We start from the raw sequence: 22,784 nt of genomic DNA, 5'->3' as shown, positions 1-22,784 counted from the left end.
GGATGAACACATAGACAAAATGTGTCTAAACATATAATGAAATATTATTCAGCCATAAAAAGCAATGAAGTACTGACAGATGCTGGGACATGGATAAATCTCAGAAAGATTATTCTAGAGTCAAAGAAGACTGACACAAAGGCCACATATGATATGATTCCAATTAAATGAAATAACCAGAATAGGCAAGGTCACAGAGGCAAAAAGTAGATTAGTGATTGACAGGGGCTGGTAGGAAGGGGGAATAGAGAGTAACTGCTTAATGGGTATGAGGTTTCCACTAGGGTGATGAAAAAGCTCTGGAACTAGATAGTGGTGATAGTTGTAAGACACTGTGAATATACTCAGCGCCACTGAACTGCATACTTTAAAATGATAAAACTGTAAACTTTGTTACGTATATGTATTCTAGTACACACACCAAAAACCCCTCTATCTGCATCCTTTCCCCCTACCTCCTCTATGGAACAAAAAGCCTCAATCTGTGTCTGTCCCAATTTTTGGCTTACTTTAAAAAAGAGTCTGATTGTACTATTTATATGTGTAATTACTGTCATTTAATACCTACCAAAAACTCAATTGAGAAATAATATTTATGGTTAAATGTCTGAATGTTTTGTGCCTTCTTTCAGCTAAACTAGTGGTCTCCAAATTGTTTTGATCATGGGGTCCCACTGATAAAATATTTTTGAGTACAAACTACTAAAGTAGATACTTATTTATAAATTATATATTATTGCTGTACTCATGCCCTGTAAAACATATACAAAAATATAAATTTTAAAAGGTTCATACTCCAATGAACCATTTTGCAAGTATCCCTATTTGGAGAGCACCTCTCCAAATCAATTTTATCTTGGGTTAAAGTAATGGTCTGCATTTACTGACCCCTTGAAATCTGCCTTTATGGAATTCCCTAAACTAAGGCCCTATTAGCCTTACATGATTGTTGTTACTGAGAATGTACTGTAAGGACGCCGTTGAGGATTTTGTTACACCACAACGCCTTCTTTATGAGGACAGACGAGAGAAATTTAAGAAGTCTCAGTACCAGAAATATCTGTAATGCTTTTGAAAATTTCGCTTGCTTTTATATTCGAGTTATGTAAGTGATCACAAAATTCTAGCAACACTAATTGCTAGAAAACATAAAGCAAAATTTGTGGCTCATTTTTAGCAACCACATCCACAAGGTATCAACTTGCCTTCCCGTCACTCTTAATTCTTCATGTATTTATTTTTCAAATCATGTTGTAGCTCACCCCTCCCTGGCTTCAGTCTAATTTTCCATCATTCCAATTCTTCATTTACTTAAAAAACAATCATATCATATTACTTATATATGTATGTGTGTGTGTGTGTGTGTGTGCGCGCGCTTAAAAGCACCTCAAAATTTCTTAAAAGACAGGAAGGAATGAATAAACAAAAACCAACAGGCAAAAAAACCAGGCAATATTGTTCAGAATGGAGGTCATTCTAAACTTGAAGCTCCCCTGTACCAAAGGTATAGACTTTGCAGATTTTGAAGCATTTAGCAGCAAAGCCTTTCATCCAAAGGGTAATTCGTAAATGAGTGTTGATGAAAAGCATGACGACTCAAACAGCACTGTACTACACTTTCTCACTCTTTTCCAGCTGGTAAGAAATGTTATAGTGAGGAAAGGGCAATTGGCTATTTTTCACCTGTGTGCAAAGCTTAACTAAAAAGTCCATGAAAAATGCAGTCACATTGCCAGATGGAATTTGTAGCCATGTACCTGGATGTGTTTCCTTCTGGTGTGCTCTGAAGTAATTTGGGGGTAACCTGTATTCAATGGTTTCTTGTTTTTCTCGCTCCGCTTCTCAAGGTATCTCCTCTGATGGTCGGTGATGCTGCTGTCTAGTTTAATTCGCCTGGGTGACAAACAAACTCTTTCATGGCCAAAAGCATGGCTCAGTCAGTCGGGCAGTATCAATGGTGGAAATAGAGCTGCCCCTCTCATGCAGAGTCACTTCCTTATCTGTTTGGGTCAATATATCTGATTCCACAGAAGTGGTGGTGGAAAGGATGTTGGCGGCAGTATCTGTGAGCAGCTCACTCTCCTCTGAGTGTCTAGAATCTGAAGAAGTGTTATTTATATAATGAAAACCTGGCTGTTTTCTCAGAATATATTTATCAAATTTAATCTGTTCAATTGTAATCTGATTGGCCCTCCCAGCTTGATGAGTAGAAAGAACCTTGTTTTTTTTTTAAGATCGCCTGTGTTTTTACGGCATTTCTCCAGGCTTTTATACCGTTTGTTTTTCTGAAGCTTGTTGTTCTGCTGTTGCTGTCTACCACTCCATTCCTTAACATCTTGTTCCCCCTTGCTATCATCCTGTGTACTTTCTGAGGGCTGGAGAGAATGTGTGATGGGACGCTGAAGAAGTTTAGCCAAACGATCAAGTCGCTCCACCAAGGAAAGTTCCTTCTTGGCACTGAACTCAGGAGGTTTCTGTTGCCTCTGTCGCTCCTGATACCTGTTCCAGAGTTCATTTAAACTCACAGTGTGCTGAGTTGTTAACTCTGGGGTGGCCTTATGATCCCTTTTTAGGTCATTAACTTGTTTGTCATATTTTGGAAAATCTCTAGCCTGACTTTTAGTAGTATGCTGTACTTCTTTGTTTTCCAAGCTTACATTGATACTGAGGCTCTCTATTCTGGTATAATCTGACTTTGTCTTTGCCACATTTTGATAAGAGGAAGGAAGACAAGTGTGTTCTCTTTGTTTGTCTGGATGATGCTGAAAGGAATCTTTCCAAGAATGCCTCATGAAAACTCTTCTTCCTAAGGATTCATGGCAAAAATCTTGATCACTTGGTAGGTGCACTGGATGATGAAAGTAAAACTTAGCTGACCTGAAGACAGAATGGGTGGTATTTTCAAATTCTGAATGACATCTGGACTCTGAAAAGGTGAAAAAAAAAAAAAAAAAAGATTTTGAAGGACTTTCAAAATATTTGCATTCCCTTTAGAAATAGTATTCACATTTAATTCTTTAGATACAAAACAAAGACTGAAGGAAAGAATGGTCTATATAAAGATTCAGAAAATTCACTGCCTGGACAAAGGATTCATGCCTTGTGCCTAGTGGCTAGATTGGCATGGTAATAGTTTAAGAGACTCAGGATCAAAAGACCCAGATTCTGGGCTGGATTCTGCCACAGACTGGCTGTATGACCTTGAGGAGGGCATTTAGGTTCTTGGGATTGTAACAGCAGCTGCTATGTATTACTGCTTGCTATGTGTGGGCTATTATGATATATGCTCTATATCTGTTTTTTCCCCTCTTATCAAACTGAGAGAGAGGTATTATTAATCTCATTTTCAGCTAAGAAACCTGAGACTTTATTTTTATCATCAGTAATTAAATGGATGGAATTTTTAAAACTCCAACTCTTTGTATGTTTTAGAGCCTTGAAAAATTCTTTTTTCTGAACCATCTTCACACCCCCTCCATTTTTTTTATTGTGGTAAAATACACCTACTATAATTTACCATCTTCCATCTTCACATTTTGACAGTCATTCTATATCAAAATAGGCATTTTAAGATGTAGAACATCTTAACAACTATAAACCATAATTGCAAACGTTAATTCAGTTTCCATACACATTTTTAGAGTTCTAAGTCATGGAAGAAACAGACATACATATGAAACACAGTATCACTTGTAACTATGGGATCCATTTTACCTTCTCTATAGATTATTGGTAATCAGAATTTTCACAAAATACTCTGGGAATCCCTAAGACAATTTCCCGAAAATATAGTGGGATACATGGAGTCTGCTTTTATATCTAAAGGATAAAAAGACTCTCAAACCTCCCAATGAACAAAAGTCCAGGACCAGGTGGCTTCACTGCTGAATTCTACCGAATACTTAAGGAAGGATTAATATGAAAGATTCTCAAACTCTTCCAATAAGCAGAACAGGAGAGAACACTTCCAAACTTATTTTATAAGGCCCACATTACCCTGTTATCCAGACGTTACCTAGATACCCAGTGTAGATACACTACAAAAAAATTACAAGCCAATATCCCTGATGAACATAGATGCAAAAAGAAACCAAACAAAACATTAGCACACCAAATTCAATAATATATTAAAAGGATTATACACTATGATCAAGTGGGATTTATTCCAGGAATGCAAGGATGATTCAACATCTTACAAATCAATCAATGTGGTACATGACACTAACCAAATAAAGGACAAAAATCATATAGTCAATAGATGTAGAAAAAGCATTTGAGAAAACTCAAAATCCATTCATGATAAAAACTCTCACCAAAGTAGGTATACAGGAAACATAGCTCACGACCATTTCTGACAAGACCATAGCTAACATACTCAATGTTGAAAAATGGAAAGCATTTCCTCTAAGATCAGGAACAAGACAAGGATATCCACCGGCATCACGTTTATTGAACACAGTATTGGAAGTTCTAGCCAGAGCAATTAGGCAAGAAAAAGAAACAAAAGGCACCCAAATCAGAAGAGAAGCAAAATTGTCACTATGTGAAAATGACATGGTTTTAGATATAGAAAACCCTAAAGACGCCACCAAAAAAACTGTTACAACTAAAACATTCAGTAAAGTTGCAGTATACAAAATTATTTAACAGACAAAGATCTGTTGCATTTCTATACATTAATAATAAACTGCCAGAAAAACAAATTAAAACAATCCTGTTCATAATTGCATCAAAAGAATAAAATACCTAGGAATAAATTTAACCAAGGAGGTGAAAGACCTGTATACTGAAAACATTGATGAAAAAAGCTGAAAAAGACATGAACAAATGGGAAAATATTCTGTGTTCACAGATTGGAAGAATTAATATTGTTAAAATGTCCATACTACTCAAAACAATCTACAGATTCAATGCAATCCCTATCAAAATTCCAATGGCATTTTTCACAAAAATTGAACAATCCTAAAATTTGTATGTAACCACAAAAGACTCCAAATAGCCAAAGCAATCTTTAAAAAGTAGAAGAAAACTGTAGGCATCACACTTCCTGATTTCAAACTATATTACAAAGCTACAGTAATCAAAATGGTATAGTACTGACATAAAAACAGACATGTAGATCAATGGAAAAGAATAGAGAGACCAGAAATAAACTCACACATATAAGGTCAATTACCTTATGACAAAGCAGCCAAGAATATACAATGGGGAAAGGATAGTCTCTTCAATAAATGGTACTGGGAAAACTCGATAGCCACATGCAAAAGAATGAAACTGAAGCGTTATCTTACACCATACACAAAAATCAATTCTAAATGGATTGAAGATTTAAATGTAAGGTCTGAAACCATAAAATTCCTAGAAGAAAACATAGGCAGTAAGAGCTTTGACACTGGTGTTAGCAATAATTTTTTGAATTTGACGCCCAAAGCAAAGACAACAAAAGCGAAAGTAAATAGTAGGAGTACATCCAACTGAAAGGCTTCTGCACAGCAAAAGAAACCATCAGACTACTGAATGGAAGAAGATATTTGCAAATGACATATCTGACAAGGGGTTAACATCCAAAATAGACAAAGAATTCAACTCAAATAAAAACAAACAAACAAACAACCCAATTAAAAAATGAGGGCACAGGATCTTAATAGACATTTTTGTGAAGAAGACATACGAATGGCTAACAAATACAGGAAAAGATGCTCAGCACCAATAATCATCAGGGAAATGTAAACCAAAACCACAATGAGATATCACCTCACACCTGTTAGAATGGCTATCATCAAAAAGACAAGAAATAACAAGCATTAGTGAGGTTATGGAGCTAAAGGTTCCTTTTTCTGTGCACTGTTAGTGAGAATGTAATTGGTGTTGCCACTATGGAAATCAGTATGGAGGTTACCCAAAGAGTTAAAATGCAACTACCATACGATCCAGCAATTCTGCTTCTGGGTCTACACACAAAACAATTGAAAGCTTGGTCTTGGAGAGATATTCGTAGATCTGTGCTCACTGCAGCATTATTTAAAATAGCCAAGACATGGAAACCACCTAAGTGTCCACTGATGGATGAATAGATAAGGAAAGTGTGGTATGGGGGGGGGTGGGAGGAATTGGGAGATTGGGACTGACATATATACACTATTGATACTATGTATAAAATAGATAACTGATGAGAACCTACTGTATATAGCACAGGGAATTCTACTCAATGCTCTGTGGTGACCTAAATGGGAAGGAAATCCAAAAAAGAGGGGATATATATATATATATATATATATATATATATATATATATGTATAGCTGGTTCACTTTGCTGTACAGTAGAAACTAACACAACACTGTAAAGCAACTATACTCCAATAAAAATTAAAACAAAACAAAAAAAAAGAAAATGTGGTATAGAGGAAAGTGGGCAAGATGGCAGAGTAAAAAGACCTTGAGCTCACCTCCTCTCACAAGCACACCAAAATCACAACTATCCGCAGAGCAACCAATAAAAAAAAAACGCACACACACAAAACACTGGAACCCACCAGAAAAGATCTCCTACACCAAAAGACATAAAGAAGGAACGGCAACAAAACCGGTAATAGGGGGAGACTCACAATATAATCAAATTCCATAACCCCTATGTAGGCAACGAAAACTGGAGAGTAAATATATTCCAGAGGTTCTCCCAGGTTGGGGGTCTGGCATTGTTGAGATGAGCCCACAGAGCATTTGGCTTTGAAGGCCAGAAAGGCTTAATTGCAGGAGCCCCACAGGACTGGGGAAAATAGAGATATCACCCTTAAAGGGTGCACATGAAATCTCATATACCCTGGGACACAGGGCCAAAGAAGTAATTTGATAGGAGCCTGGGCCAGACCTACCTGCTCGTCTTGGAGAGTCTCCTGGAGCGGCAGGGGTTGGGGGAGGGTGGCTGCGGCTCACCCTGGGGACATAGACACTGGTGGCAGACATATTGGGGAATACTGTTGGTGGATGACATATTGGCTCATTAGCTCCAAAACCTGGCCCCACCCAACAGCCTGCAGGCAACAGTGCTGGGACGCCTCAGGCCAAAGAACTAACTGGGTCAGGACACAGCTCCACCCATTAGCAGACAGGCTGCCTAAAGACAAAAAAGCTCACAGCTGCCTTTGGACTAGCCCCTAGATATGGCCCAGCCCACCAGAGGGCCAAGACCCAGCACCACCCACCAGTAGACAGGCACAGGACTCTCCCACCAGGAAGCCAGGCCAAGCTTCTAGACCAGTCTCATTCACCAGGATGCAGGCACCAAAAGCAAGAAAACTATGATTCCTCAATGCAGGCCAGAGCCTACCCTGGGACCAGCTGGGCCTTGGACTGGCCCACTAGCAGGCCAAGGAAACCTTCAGGACACTCCAGACCCTGTACCCAACTGTGTCAGGAACCGACACCACCCCCTCAACAATCTGAAATGAGCTCTGGGATCCCAGGACCCTGCAGCTGGACTCCAGGGACCAGCTCTGCCTGCCAGTAGACCAGCACTAACCCCATGATCTGGCTTCAACTACCAGTGGGTAGGCAACAACCCTAGGGTCTTCAGGACCCTGACTCCACCCACCAGTGAGCCAGCATTAGCCCCGGGGCCCCTAGCATTCTGCAACCAGCCACGTTGTGACCAGGCCCTGCTAAACAGCAGCCAGCAGCATCCACACAAGGCAGGACCTGGCAACCAACCAGACTAGGGGCCTACCAGACTGCCCACATAGTTAGCCCACCACAACAGAAGGCCCAAGTAGCCCTCTTAGGGTGAACCCCTAGAGCACACAGCTTGGGTAACGAGAGGGGAGTGTGCTGCTGAAATGCACAGGACGCCTCCTACAGAGGGCCACTTCTCCAAGGTTGACAGATGTAACTTACCTACTACATACATAAAAATACAAATAGCAACTTATTGACAAAATGAGATGGCAGAGCAATATGTTTCAGATGAAGGAACAAGATAAAATCCCAGAAGAAGAACTAAGTGAAGTGGAAATAGGCAATCTACCCAAGAAATAGTTCAGAGCAATGATCATACAGATGATCAAAGAACTCAGGAGGAGAATGGATGCACAGAACGAGAAGTTATAAGTTTTAAGAAAAGAGTTAGAAAATGTAAAGAACAACCAGAGATGAAGAATACAATAACTGAAATGAAAAATACAGTGCAAGGAATCAAAGTAGACTAAAGGATTCAGAAGAATGGATCAGTGAGCTGGAAGACAGAGTAGTGGAAATCACTGCCACTGAACAGAAAAAAGATTTAAAAAAGAAAAGAAATGAGAACGGTTTAAAAGATCTCTGAGACAACATCAAGAGCACTAATATTCGCACTACAGGGGTCCCAGAAGAAGAGAGAAAGAGCCCGGGAACATATTTGAAAGAAAGAGCTCAGGAAAATATTTGAAGAGATAATAGCTGAAAACCTCCCTAACCTGGGAAAGGAAATAGTCATCCAAGTCCAAGAAGCGCAGAAAATCCCATACAGGATAACCCAAAGAGGAACACACCAAGACACGCTGTAATCAAAATGTCAAGAATTAAAGATACAGAGAATACTAAAAGCAGCAAGGGGAAAGCAGCAAATAACATACAAAGGAACTCCCATAAGACTATCAGTTGACTTTTCAGCAGGCACTCTGCAGGTCGGAAGGGACTGGCATGATATATTTAAAGTGATGAAAGGGAAGAACCTACATCCAAGAATACTCTACTCAGCAAGGCTCTTGTTCAGATTTGACAGAGAAATCAAAAGCTGTACAGACAAGCAAAGGCTAAAAGAATTCAGCACCACTAAACCAGCTTTACAACAAATGTTAAAGGAACTTCTCCAGGTGCAAAAGAAAAGGCCACAACTAGATATAAGAAAACTATGGAACAAAAAAGCTCACCAGTAAACATACAGTAAAGGTAGGAAATCATTCGCAAACAAAGCTAGCAGGAAGATTAAAAGACGAAAGTAGTAAAATCATCTGTATCCACGATAAGCAGTTAAGGGATACACAAAACAATTTGATGTAAAACATGACATAAAAAACAGTAATCATGAGGGGAGGAGAGTACACATGGAGGGTAATGGCAAATGCATTTGAAATTAAGACATCAGCAATTTAGAAGAATCACCATATGTATACAGAGACTGCTATACAATAACCTCAAGGTAACCACAAGCCAAAAATCTGTAACAGATACACACATACACAAAAAAGGAATCTAAACATAACACTGAAGATAGTCATCAAATCACAAGAGAAGAGAACAAAAGAAGGGGGAAAAAAAGACCTACAGAAACAAATCCAAAACAATTAACAAAATGACAGTACGAACATACATATCGATAATTACCTTAAACGTAAACAGACTGAATGCTCCAACCAAAAGACACAAACTGGCTGAATGGATACAAAAATAAGACCCGTGTATTTGCTGCCTACAAGAGACTCACTACAGATCTAGAGACACATACAGACTAAAAGTGAGGGGATGGAAAAGGTAGTCCACACAAATGAAAATCGAAAGAAAGCCAGAGTACCAATATTTATATTAGATGAAATCAACTTTAAAATAAAAACTGTCACAGGAGACAAAGAAGGACACTACAGAATGATCAAGGGATCAATCCAAGAAGAAGATATAACAACTGTAAATATATATGCACCCAACATAGGAGCACCTGAATACAGAAGGCAAAATATTAATAGACATAAAAGGAGAAATCAACAGCAGCACAATAATAGTAAGGACTTTAACACCTGACTTACATCAATGGACAGATCATCCAGAGAGAAAATCAACAGGGAAACACAGGCCTTAAATAACACATTAGACCAAAGGGACTTAACTGATATTTATAGAGCATTCCACCCAAAAGCAGCAGAATGCACATTCTTTTCAAGTGCACATGTAACATTCTCCAGGACAGATCACATGTTAGGCCACAAAACAAGCCTTGGTAAATTTAAGAAAACTGAAATCATATCAAGCTTCTTTTCCAACCACAACTCTATGGAACTAGAAATCACCTACAAGAAAAAAAACCTGCAAAAACCACAAACACGTGGAGGCTAAACAATATGCTACTAAACAACTGATGGATCACTGAAGAAATCAAAGAGGAAATCAAAAACTACCTAGAGACAAATGAAAACGAAAGCACGATGATCCAAGACTTATGGGACGCAGACAAAGCAGTTCTAAGAGGGAAGTTTATAGTAATACAGGCTTACCTCAGGAAACAAGAAAAATCTCAAATTAACAACCTAAACTTACATCTAAAGCAAGTAGAGAAAGAAGAATAAATAAAAACCAAAGTTAGTAGAAGGAAAGAAATCATAAATATCAGAGCAGAAATAAATGAAATAGAGACTAAAAAAAACAATAGGAAAGATCAATGAAACTAAAAGCTGGCTCTTTGAAAATATAAACAAAATTGATAAACCTTTAGGAAGACTCATCAAGAAAAAAAGGGAGAGGGCCCCAATCAATAAAATCAGAAATGAAAAAGGAGAAGTTACAACCGACACCACAGAAATACAAAGGATCATAAGAGACTACTATGAGCAACTACATGCCAATAAAACGGACAACCTAGAAGGAACTGATGAATTCTTAGAAAGGTACAACCTCCCAAGACTGAATCAGGAAGACACAGAAAATATGAACAGACCAATTACCAGAACTGAAATTGAATCAGCAATTTAAAAATTCCCAACAAAGAAAAGTCCAGGACCAAATGGCTTCACAGGTGAATTCTACCAAACATTGAGAAGAGTTAACACCCATCCTTCTGAAACCCTTCCAAAAGTTTGCAGAGGAAAGAAAACTTCTGAACTCATTCTAGGAGGCCACCATCACCCTGATACCAAAACCAGATAAAGATATTACACAAAAGAAAACTACAGACCAATACCACTGATGAACATAGATGCAAAAATCCTCTACAAAATACTAGCAAACCGAATCCACTAATAAATTAAAAGGCTCATACACCATGATCACGTGGGATTCATCCCAGGGATGCAAGGATTTTTCAATATCTGCAAATCAATCAGTGTGATACACCGCATTAACAAACTGAAGAATAAAAACCATATGATCGGGCTTCCCTGGTGGCACCGTGGTTAAGAATCCACCTGCCACTGCAGGGGACACGGATTCGAGCCCTGGTCCCGGAAGATCCCACATGCCGTGAAGCAACTAAGCCCGTGTGCCACAACTGCTGAGCCTGTGCTCTAGAGCCTGTGAGCCACAACTACTGAGCCCGCGTGCTACAACTACTGAAGCCTGTGCGCCTAGAGCCTGTGCTCCGCAACAAAGAGAAGCCACCGCAATGAGAAGCCCGCACACTGCAACAAAGAGTAGCCCCCGCTCGTTGCAACTAGAGAAAGCCCGCACACAGTAATGAAGACCCAACACAGCCAAAAATAAATAAATAAAATAAATTTATTAAAAAAAAAACATATGATCATCTCAATAGATGCAGAAAAAGCTTTTGACAAATTTCAACACACATTTATGATAAAAACTCTCTAGAAAGTGGGCACAGAGAGAACATACCTCAACACAATAAAGGCCATATATGACAAACCCACAGCTAACATTATACTCAATGGTGAAAAGCTGAAAGCATTTCCCCTAAGATCAGGAACAAGACAAGGATGTCCACTCTCGCCACTTTTTTTCAACATAGTTTTGAAGGTCCTAGTCACGGCAAGCAGAGAAGAAAAAGAAATAAAACGAATCCAAATTGGAAAAGAAGAAGTAAAACTGTCAGTTTTTACAGATGACATGATACTATAAAATCCTAAAGCTGCTACCAGAAAACTACTAGAGCTCATCAGTGAATTCGCTAAAGTTTCAGGATATGAAATTAATACACAGAAATCTGCTGCATTTCTACATACTAACAACGAAAGCTAAGAAAGACCAATTAAGCAAACAATCCCATTCACCATTTAGAACTAATAAACGAGTCAGCATCGTTGCAGGATAAAAGTTAAATATTAAAAAAATCAATTGTATTATGATATACTTGCAATTAACAAACTGAAAATGAAATTAAGAAAACCATTCTGGGGGAATTCTCTGGCAGTCCAGTGGTTAGGACTCTGCAATTCCACTGCAAGAGGGCATAAGTTAGATCCCTGGTTGGGGAACTAAGATCCCTCAAGTCAAGCAGCACAGCCAAAAACAAAAAGAAAAGCAAAAGGAAACCATTCTGTTCACAACAGCCTCAAAAAAATTAAAATATTAATGTAAATTTAACATAAGAAGAGAAAAACTTCTACTCTGAAAGCTACAAAAAATGACTGCAAGAAATTAAAGAATATCTAAATAAATATCTAAATCAATAAATATCTATCTAAATCAAACATCCCAAGTCCACGGACTTACTGTTAAGAAAGCAATTCTCACCAAAGTGATCACAGATTCAACACAATCCCTATCAGAATCCTAGCTGATTTCTTAGTAGAAATTTTGCAAGCATATGGAATTGTCAAGGACCCAGAAGAGCCAAGACAATCATGAAAAATAAGGTCATGTTGGAGGACTCATACTTCCCAATTTTAACTCACAGAATGGGAGAATATATCAAAATCAAAATTTTGATAAGAATGTGTATCTAGAATACATAGAACTCTTAAAACTCAATAAAAAAGAGAAATAGCCCAAATAAAAACCAGGCCAGGATCTGAATACACATTTCTCCAAGGATAACACACAACTGGCCAATAAGCACACAGAAAGATGTTCAACATCATAATCAGGAGGCAAATGCAAATCAAAAGCAAAATGAGATACAACTTCACATCCACTAGAATAGATCCAATGAAAAAGTCAGATAATAAGTGTTGGTGAGTTAGTAGAGAAATTGAAATCCTCATACATTGCTACTGGGAATGTAAAATGGTGCAGCCACTTTGGCAAACAGTCTGACAACTCCTCAGATGATGAAATATAAAGTTATCACATGATCTAGGAATTCCATTCCTGGGTACGTACCCAAGACAAATGAAAACATATTGTCCATATAAAAACCTGTACATGAATAGAAAAGCATTTATATTTTATAAATATAAAATCATTATTTTATAAAAGCATTATTCATAGTAGCCAAAAGGTGGAAACAACCAAATGTCCATCAACAAACAGATAAACAAACTGTGATACATACATACGATGAAATATTATTGAGCCATTAGAAGGAATAAAATAATGATACAAGCCCTAACTTGGATGAACCCAAAAACATCATGCTGAGTTACAAGAAGCCAGTCACAAAAGTCCACACATTAAATGATTCCATTTGTATTAAGGTCTAGAATAGGAAAATTTATAATAGAGACAAAGTAGATCAGTGGTTGACTTAGGGCTTGGGGGGAGGTGGGTGATGAGGAAATAGAGGGGTGATAGCTAAGGGGTATAGAGTTTCTTTCTGAGGTGATAAAAATGTTCTAAAGTCAACTGTGTTGATGGTTGCACATATCTGTGAATAGGGTAAAAATCATTAAATGGTACACTTTAAGTGGGAGAATTATATATGTGCATTACATATTAAAAAAGCTGTTTGAAAAAAAAATGTTCTATGAGCATTTGAAAGGTTGTGTTTTAAAAGCATACAAACATTTATACACATCAACCTCAATATTTCCAGATGTTTCTCTAACTCTGCTTTTTTTTTTTTTAATTTCATTTCTATGGTCTGTCATGGGCTAAGTATGTGTGTTCAAGCTCTCTAGTGTTCTGTATTATCCATTTCTCCTTGAGGGTCCTCTAGGGCAGCGGTCCCCAACCTTTTTGCCACCAGGGACCGGTGTCATGGAAGACAATTTTTCCACAGACGGGGTTGGGGGGTGGGGGGATGGTTCAGGCGGTAACGTGAGGAATGGGGAGCGATAGGGAGCTGCAGATGAAGTTTCTCTCGCTCGCCCGCCCGCCGCTCACCTCCTCTGTGCGGCCTGGGCTAGAGTATGCTTCTGCAGGTTATATTTCCATCTTTCTTTTCCAAGCTATGTCTCCTAGACTACCCACTGCAGAATTGCAATGTTGTTTTTTCATCTTACACATTCTTTTTTGTGTGTGATAAACACAGAAGATTAAATTTACCATCTTAACCAATTTTTAAGCATACAGTTCAGCAGTGTTAAGTATGTTCACACTGTTGCACAACAGATCTCTAGAACATCTTCATCTTGCAACACTGAAACTCTATACCCAATAAACATGAACTCCCCCTCCTTTCTCTCCCCAGCCGTTGGCAGCCACTTTTCTACTTTGTTTCTATGATTTTCACTATTTCAGATACTTCACGTAGGCGGAATATACAGTGTTTATCTTTTTGTGACTGGCTTATTTCACTCAGCACAAGGTCCTTGAGATTCACCTATGTTATAGCATGTGACAGGATTTTCTTCTTTTAAGGCTGCATAACATTCTATTGTATAGATATCACATTATATTTATCCATTCATCTGCTGATGGACGTATCTTGATTATCGTGAGTAATGCTGCAATGAACATGGGTGTGCAGATATCTGTGAGATCCTGCTTTGAATTCCTTTGGATATACACCCAGAAGTGGGATTGCTGTATCATATCGTCATTCTATTTTTAATTTTTTAGGAACCTCCACACTGTTTTCCATAATGGCTGTGCCGTTTTATATTTCCACCAGCAGTGCACAAGGGATCCAATTTCTCTGCATCCTTGACAACGATTGTTATTTTCTGTTCTTTTGATACTACCCATCCTAATAGGTGTGCAGTAGTATCTCATTGTGGTTTTGATTTGCATTTCTTTGATGATTAGTGATATTAAGCATCTTTTCATATACTTGTTGGCCATTCATATATACTCCCTGGAGAAGTGTCTATTCGAGTCCTTTACCCATTTTTAAATTGGGTTTCTTTGTTGTTGACTTTTAGAAGTTCCATATATAATCTGGATATTGGTCACTTATCATGATTTGCAAATATTTTCTCCTATTCCACAGGTTGTCTTTTAACTCTGTTGATTGTGTCCTTTGAAGCAGAGTTTTAAATTCTGATATAGTATAATTTATTTATTTTTGCTTTTGTTGCCTATACTGTTGGTGTCATAGCCACGAAATCATTGCCAAATCCAATGTCATGAAGCTTTCCCCCCATGTTTTCTTCTAAGAGTTTTATAATTTTAGCTCTTCTGTTTGGATCTTTGATCCATTTTGGGTTAATTTTGTATATGGTAAAAGGTAATGGTCCAAATTAATTCTTCTGCATGTGGATATCCAGTTTTCCTTTGACAGCTAGGTAGTAATGGCTTGTGTCCTATACACTTTTCTTTTATGTTATTAGAAAAAGGGGGCCATGGGTGAACATAAATAGATTTGATCTTGGGTCTTTTTTATTGTAATTTTTTAAAAGTTTGTATTGAGATTCTTTCTGTCTTTGTCACAGTCATCTGGAATGCCTTAAGCTTTCCCTCCCCTGTTTCAGTGTTGAGACATGATACTTCACTTCTAATACTATCAGCCTTGGGTATTTAATTGTAATTTTGTTTCTAAATTGCCAGTGTCTTTTCCCAGAAGTAACAATTATCTTACAAATAAATACATACATCCACACAGACAAAGAAGCACTGAAGTGATATGCATAAGAAAGCAAAAAATAAAAAGATGGAACTCTGTTTAAATTGTGAGACTATAGTCTCATCAGAATTAAGTGGAAACACGTAGACACAGGCGTTTGCGTGTGCATGCTCTCTCTCTCTCACACCCCCTACCCCACTCCCCATTACCTGCAATATCTATTTGCAAGGATTTCTTCTCTTCGGGCCAGGCTTCCTTAGGAACGGTCCTCTTACTGTGGATCTCCCCTTTCTGTTTAATGGCTTTAGTGTCTGCTAGATTATCAATCTTCGTGTCTTGTAGTTGAGCTGACTGCTCTGAAGCAGCAGCAGCCCTGGAACCTAAGAGAGGGAAATCACGATTCAGACAGGAAGCTGACAAAAATTATTTTAAAATACCTCTCAAGCATCTACTAGTGTGAGAAGAGAGTTACACTGGATAAACAGTGAGATGGATGCAGGACAGGAATAAAGACGCAGACGTAGAGAACAGACGTGAGGACACGGGGAGGGGGAAGGGGAAGCTGGGACGAAGTGAGAGAGTGGCACGGACTCATATACTACCAAATGTAAAATAGATAGTTAGTGGGAAGCAGCCGCATAGCACAGGGAGATCAGCTCAGTGTGGTGTGACCAGCTAGAGGGGTGGGATCGGGAGGGTGGGAGGGAGATGCAAGAGGGAGGAGATATGGGGATATATGTATATGTATAGCTGATTCACTTTGTTATAAAGCAGAAACTAACACACCATTGTCAAGCAATTATACTCCAATAAAGATGTTTAAAACAAAACCAAAAAAACTGAGATGGAAAGAGAAAAGCATTTTGGGCAAAGGTGAATACATATGAAAAAAAATGGAATCAGGAAAGCAATTGAACATCTAAGAAACAGTGCAAGTATATAATTTATTAGATTATAGAATTTGTAAGGAAAAGAGAAAAATTAGCATTTGAAAGGTTCTTTGGGAGCCCATTCTACTGTTCTGAAAGACTAGGCTTAAAAAGTTTAGTTTTCATTCTTTTTCTTTAATAAATGTATTTATTTGTTTATTTATTTGGTTGCATTGGGTGCTCATTGCTGCGCGCGGGCTTTCTGTAGTTGCGGCGAGCGGGGCTACTCTTCGTTGTGGTGCGCGGGCTTCTCATTGCGGTGGCTTCTCTTGTTGCGGAGCATGGGCTCTAGGCTCGCGGGCTTCAGTAGTCGTGGCATGCGGGCTCAGTAGTTGTGGTGCATGGACTTAGCTGCTCCACGGCATGTGGGGTCTTCCTGGACCAGGGCTTGAACCCGTGTCCCCTGCGACGGCAGGCAGATTCTTAACCACTGCGCCACCACGGAAGCCCCTCTTGTTTCCTGTTCTTGTTCTATGTTATTTTGCTTATTTTATATACTCAACAATAATTTGGAAGACAGATATCTAGTTTTAAAATTCTTTTCGAGTTTCATTTTTTGGTAGCTTTTTTCCATTGTGGTAAAATATACATAAAATTTACCATTTCAAACATTTTTAAGTATACAAGTTAAGGCATTAAGTATATTCACATTGTTGGGCAACCATCACACCATCCATCTCCAGAATTAACTCATTTTCCCAAATGGAAACTCTGTACCTATTAAACAATAACTCCCTTTTCCTCCTCCTCCAACCCTTTTGTGACTGGCTTGTATTACTTAGCACAATGCCTTCAAAGTCCATCCACAGTGTAGCATGTGTCAGAAATTCACTCCTTTTTAAGGCTGAATAATATTCTATTGTATGTATGTATCACATTGTATTGATCCATTCATCAGGTGGTAGACATCTGGATTGTTCTCACCCTTTGGCTATTGTTAATAATGCTGCTATGAACCTGGGTGTTCAAAATCTGTTCAAATCCCTGCTTTCGATTCTTTTGGGTATATACTTAGAAGAAGAATTGCTAGATCATATAGTAATTCTATGTTTCATTTTTTGAGGAACCACTACACTGTTTTCCACGGTGGCTATACCATTTTACATTCCCATCAGCAATACACAAGAGTTCCAATTTCACCATATCCCTGCCAACCCTTGCTCTTTTTTATTTCATAAAAGCCATCCTAATGGGTATGAAGTGGTATCTCTTTGTAGTTTTTATTTACATTTCCTTCATGACTAATGAAGTAAAACATCTTTTCACGTTCTTTTTGGCCATCTGTATCTTTCCTGGAGAAATGTCTCTTCAGATTCTGTACTCATTTAAAAATTAGATTGCTTTTTGCTGTTGTTGAACTGTAAGAGTTCTTCATATATTATGGATAGTCATCTCTCATCAGATATATGAATTGCAAATGTTTTTCCCAATTCTGTGTGCAACCTTTTTACTATGTTGATGGTGTTTTTTTTTTTTTTTTTTTTTTTTGGTGCACACAAGTTTTAAATTTTAATCAAGTCAAATTTATTTTTTATGAAAACTTCTTTAACCTATCTGATCACCAAGTCATGAATAAAATGACAGCTCTTTAGTCAAAAAGACAAAAAAATACAATTGTTTTTTCTTTTCATGCCTTTCATTCCAAAATTAACTTTTGGCATTTTTTTTTCCACCTTGTAACTAAATTTGCTATTTAGATGAGTGTTGTGTCAAACTGACTTCAAAGTTCACCACTGATCACTTTCAGCATTGCTTCATTTCTCTGTAATGAATTCTTCATTTTGATTCATCTCTTCAGCTGGGTGAGTCTTCAAGTGAATTTTTCAAGAAGGTACAGAGGTTGAATATACTTTCTAGCTGCTGTGTACTTGTGAAAATGTCTTTTCATTGTCATAGTGCTTAATGAAAATGCACTGGGTCCATAAATCCTTGAATTATATAATTTCCCCAATAAATACAGATTTGGTTCCATTATTTTTACATTTAGTATTTTAAATAAGCCTGATATCAGACTAAATTTTCTTCTCTTAACTTTTTTTTTTAAATTGTATATTTATGGGATTTTCTTCTATTTATTTTGACTCAAAAATCTTTTTCTGATATGTGTCTCAGTCTCTGATTTTTCCCTGGATTTTTATGGCAACTTTCAATCTGCATACAGTGTTCCCCTTTTCAGGAGGAGGATGTTTTATTCAATTAAGTGTTTGAATATTACTTTCTTCTTCAGCTGCAGATATAATTCTTGGTTTGGTTTACTTAGCTATGTTTCTTATGTCTCTCATCATCTTTCACAGCATTTTCATTTTCTTCTCCTTTTTCCTCTGTAATTTTGCAGACTCTCAGATTTGTCCTCATCACTAATTTAACTTCCTTCATGTTAATTCCACCCTTTCTTGCCTGCAAAATGTATTTTAAATCTGTTACCAAATCTTTACAGTTTTAGGCAGTCTTTTCCTTCATATGTTCATTCCTGCCCACCCCCTCCCCCACACACACACACTTTTTTTCTAAATTGAGACAAAACATGAAATTCACCATTTAAGGGTTCTGCCGCGGAGACACGTGAAGGTCGGTGACTTGGTGCGGAGTTTGTCTCGGCACGCGTGGCCGCGCTGGGATGGCGTCCTCCTCGTCTTCCTCCGCAGCGGGTTTGGGCTCGGTCGACCCGCAGCTGCAGCATTGCACGGAGGTAGAGACTCAGAAGCAGCGCTTCCAGCAGCTGGTGCACCAGATGACGGAACTTTGTTGGGAAATGTGCATGGACAAGCCTGGGCCAAAGTTGGACAGTCGGGCTGAGGCTTGTTTTGTGAACTGCGTTGAGCGCTTCATTGATACAAGCCAATTCATCTAGAATCGACTGGAACAGACCCAGAAATCCAAGCCAGTCTTCTCAGAAAGCCTTTCTGACTGACCTGAGTATTACCTCTCTGGAAAAGGAAGGTAGTTCAAGAAATGAAGAGCAGTTGATGGGATGGTTGAAGAAAAGGCTGTGGGGGGATCGGCTCCCACCTTTGTCACTCTTGGGACATCCTGTCATCTGAGAATGAATAAAGACCGATTTTTGTGTGTGGGGGTGGTTTGAGGGTCAAATGTGTTTGGGGTTGTGTTTTTTAATGCTAATCTTGGGAAAACAATTGACAGATGAATGGAAAACTCTACTAGGTGTATGTTACTGTATGTGGGACGATGCTTTCCTCATAGTCCCATTAACTGCTTCCTATAATTTTAATAGTGGAACTGCTCTATAATTTGATATGTGGGACCACATAGGTAATAATCTGTTATTTGTGTGGATTCCTTTCAGATTTCTGGAGAGATCGATATACATCTTTGTGTCTCTCAGAAAGGGCAGCAGTGGGGGAAAGAGTAATTTGGTACTTGACTGTAGGCCTCCTTATCTAGTGTTTGATTATCAGTGCTGGAAAAAAAATGTATGGAGTATTCATACAGTACATTTCACTTTTCTAGATTATCTCCCTCCCTTATACTGTGATTCACTTAAATTTCTATATATAAAGTACAGTCTTGAGCTAGTACAGGTAGCCTGAGAGTCTAGAGGACTTTAGTTAAAGGAATCTAGCCAGCGAACATAATTCTCATACTAAACTGCCACAAGGAAGACGTTAACTTACCCTGTATGTCAGGGTCCAAAAAAATTTAAAGATGTGCCTAAATGAAAAAATAAGTTATAAAGATTTAGGCCAGTCAAAAACTAACAGCAGTTTCAGGTAGAGGTGCATGCCTAACGTAAACCAGCATAGTTTCCATTTACTGCGTTCTTTTCATCACTGAAATAAAAACTTCTACAAGATTCAAAAAAAAAAATTCACCGATTAAAGTAAGTGTACAATTCACTAGTTCTTAGTATTTTCACAACCAATATTGCTATCTAATTCCAGAACATTTTTGTCACGCCCCCACAAAGAAATCTTGTATATGTTAGCTGTTACTCCCTATTTTCCCCTCCCCAACATCCCCTGGCATCCACTAATCTACTTTCTGTCTATATGGATTTGCTCATTCTGGACATTTCATATACATGGAATTATACAATATATGACCGTTTGCTATTGGCTTGAAATATTTCTCCGTTTAATAGTGTCAGTTTTTCGGACTTCCCTGGTGGTACAGTGGTTAAGAATCCGCCTGCCAATGCAGGGGACACGGGCTCGAGCCCTGGTCTGGGAAGATCTCACATGCCGCGGAGCAACTAAGCCTGCGCGCCAAAACTACTGAGCCTGCGCTCTAGAGCCCAAGAGCCACAACTACTGAAGCCCATGCACTTAGAGCCCGTGCTCCTCAACAAGAGAAGCCAGCACAATGAGAAGCCCGCGCACCACAACAAAGAGTAGCCCCTGCTCGCCACAGCTAGAGAAAACTCGCGCGCGGCAACGAAGACCCAGCGCAGCCAAAAATAAAAATACAAATAAATAAATAAATAAATTTATTTATTTATTTAAAAAAATAGTGTCAGGTTTTTTCATTTTAATTCTGTTAGTTTTTCTTTATGTATTTGGGACTTGCTTATACTGCATTTGTCTTTTAAGTCATATAGGAGAAAAACTGACTTACAAACAAAAATACATTTATACTGTCTTTTGTATTTACTTATGTAGTTACCTTTAGTACTTTTTTCATGTGGATTTAAGTTACTGTCTGGTGTTCACCATTCCATCTTGAAAAAAATCTCTTTAGTATTTTCTGTGGGTCAGTTTGCTAGCAGTGGAGTCTTTCAACTGTTGTTTATCTGAGAATGTCTTCATCTCTCCTTCATTTCTGAAGGGTAGTTTTGCTAGGTACAGAATACTTGGTAGGCAGGTTCTTTTCCTCAGCTCTTTGCATATGTCATTGCAATGCCTTCTGGCCTCTATGGTTTCTGATGAAAAATCAGCAATTAGTTTTATTGAAGATTCTTTGTACATGATAACTCCGCTCTTGCTGCTTTAACACTGTCTTTGTCATTTGATGGTTTATGATGTATGTAGATGTGGCTCTCTTTGACTGTATCATGCTTGGACTTCCTTGAGCTTTTGGGATGTGCAGATTAACAGCAGTCATCAAATTTGTGAAATTTTAGGCCATTATTTCTCCAAATACTCCTTCAGTCTCTTTTTCTGTCTCTTCATCTGGAACTCCCATTATGTGTATAATAGGATGCTTGAAGGTGTCCCATAGGACTCTGAGATTCTGTTAATTTCTCTTCATTCTTTTTTCTTTCTGTTTCTCACACTGGATAATCTCAATTGGCCTATCTTCAAGTTCACTGACTCATACTTCTGCCTGTTCAAATCTGATACTGAGCTTTCTCCAGTCAATTTTTTATTTTAGTTATTGTACTTTTCAACTACAGATCTTCTATTTGGTTCTTTTTTGTAATTTCTCTTTATTGATATTCTCTATTTGGTAAGACACTGTTCTTATACTTCTTTTTTTTTTTTTTAAACATCTTTATTGAAGTATAATTGCTTCACAATTGTGTGTTAGTTTCTGCTTTATAACAAAGTGAATCAGCTACAGATATACACACGTTTCCATATCTCCTCCCTTCTGCATCTCCCTCCCTCCCACCCTCCCCATCCCACCCCCCCCCAAGGTGGTCACAAAGCACCGTGCTGATCTCCCTGTGCTATGCGGCTGCTTCCCACTAGCTATCTATTTTACATTTGGTAGTGTATATATGTCCATGACACTCTCTCATCCTGTCGCATCTCACCCCTCCCCCTCCCCATATCCTCAAGTCCATTCTTTAGTAGGTCTGTGTCTTTATTCCCATCTTGCCACTAGGTTCTTCATGGCCCTTTTTTTTTCCCTTAGATTCCATATATATGTGTTAGCATACTGTATTTTTTTTTCTCTTTCTGACTTACTTCACTCTGTATGACAGACTCTAACTCCATCCACCTCATTACAAATACCTCCATTTCATTTCTTTTTATGGCTGAGTAATATTCCACTGTATATATGTGCCACATCTTCTTTATCCATTCATCCGATGATGGACACTTAGGTTGCTTCCATGTCCTGGCTATTGTAAATAGAGCTGCAATGAACATTTTGGTACATGACTCTTTTTGAATTATGGTTTTCTCAGGGTATATGCCCAGAAGTGGGATTGCTGGGTCGTATGGTAGTTCTATTTGTAGTTTTTTAAGGAACCTCCATACTGTCCTCCATAGTGGCTGTATCAATTTACATTCCCACCAACAGTGCAAGAGTGCTCCCTTTTCTCCACACCCTCTCCAGCATTTATTGTTTCTAGATTTTTTGATGATGGCCAT

General features: G+C 38.3%; 1 protein-coding gene, 2 long non-coding RNA genes and 1 pseudogene across 9 annotated transcripts in view; 2 read left to right on the top strand and 2 right to left on the bottom strand.

The window, feature by feature from the left end:
• LOC309621413 (mitochondrial import inner membrane translocase subunit Tim8 A pseudogene) overlaps nt 1-20,961 on the top strand; it is a 65,910-nt pseudogene extending 44,949 nt beyond the window's left edge. Inside the window, exon 2 of the transcript XR_014249859.1 lies at nt 19,050-20,961. The product of XR_014249859.1 is annotated as a mitochondrial import inner membrane translocase subunit Tim8 A pseudogene (transcript). The remainder of the gene's footprint in view (nt 1-19,049) is intronic.
• LOC309621411 (uncharacterized protein) overlaps nt 1-22,784 on the top strand; it is a 402,030-nt gene that overhangs the window by 36,135 nt on the left and 343,111 nt on the right. The window lies entirely within an intron of this gene.
• LOC309621418 overlaps nt 1-22,784 on the bottom strand; it is a 157,858-nt gene that overhangs the window by 815 nt on the left and 134,259 nt on the right. The window lies entirely within an intron of this gene.
• Nucleotides 407-19,123, bottom strand: LOC309621417. The gene is made up of 2 exons (XR_014239998.1): nt 15,787-19,123; nt 407-2,926 (listed from the first exon to the last, which is right to left on the bottom strand). It is a non-coding gene; the product is annotated as an uncharacterized lncRNA (long non-coding RNA).

This window comes from Balaenoptera borealis (genome assembly GCF_965194805.1).
Source record: "Balaenoptera borealis genome assembly, contig: HAP1_SCAFFOLD_419, whole genome shotgun sequence".
Classification (NCBI taxonomy): Eukaryota; Metazoa; Chordata; class Mammalia; order Artiodactyla; family Balaenopteridae; genus Balaenoptera; species Balaenoptera borealis.
Note: the sequence above shows the minus strand (reverse complement) of the source record. Positions and strands in the feature narration are given on the sequence as shown.